Here is a 529-nt window from a genome sequence, read left to right as displayed (position 1 = left end):
CGGGCTAGGGATCCGGCGCTCGGACATCTGCAGGCGGGCCGACACGGGCGGGATGCGGGACAACATGTTGGGCAGCCGCGTCACGTCGTCTTTCATGTCGCTAAGGAGCTCCTCCAGCTGGTTCAGCACTGCGCACACACACACACACACACACACACACACACACACACACACACACACACACACAGCTGGATCTCAAATCATCTTTAGCCATGAAAACGAATGGAAATGTTGTTAAGCCGTTACAGCTCCTACAAAACCAAAAAACAAATGTGTAATTTCATGTCATGCAGGACCTTGCTTGCTGCAAAATTCTCAAAGCTGACAGACACAGACTGAGAGAGGAGAGAGAGAGACAGACAGACAGACGCCATTATGGATGTTGAGGAGGACCTTTGTGCAGCACGGCATTGGCCGGCTTGTTCCCGCCCAGGGACTCTTTGGACAGGTGCTGGTGTGACTCGGCCAGACACTCCACCTCGGTGAAGGGCGTGTTGAGAGCCATGGCGGGGGGTCCCGGGGCCGCGCG

The sequence above is a fragment of the Hippocampus comes genome, unplaced genomic scaffold (genome assembly GCF_001891065.2).
Source record: "Hippocampus comes isolate QL1 unplaced genomic scaffold, H_comes_QL1_v1.1 scaffold44, whole genome shotgun sequence".
Lineage (NCBI taxonomy): Eukaryota > Metazoa > Chordata > Actinopteri > Syngnathiformes > Syngnathidae > Hippocampus > Hippocampus comes.
The sequence above is the reverse complement of the archived record's forward strand: the minus strand, read 5'-3'. Positions refer to the sequence as shown.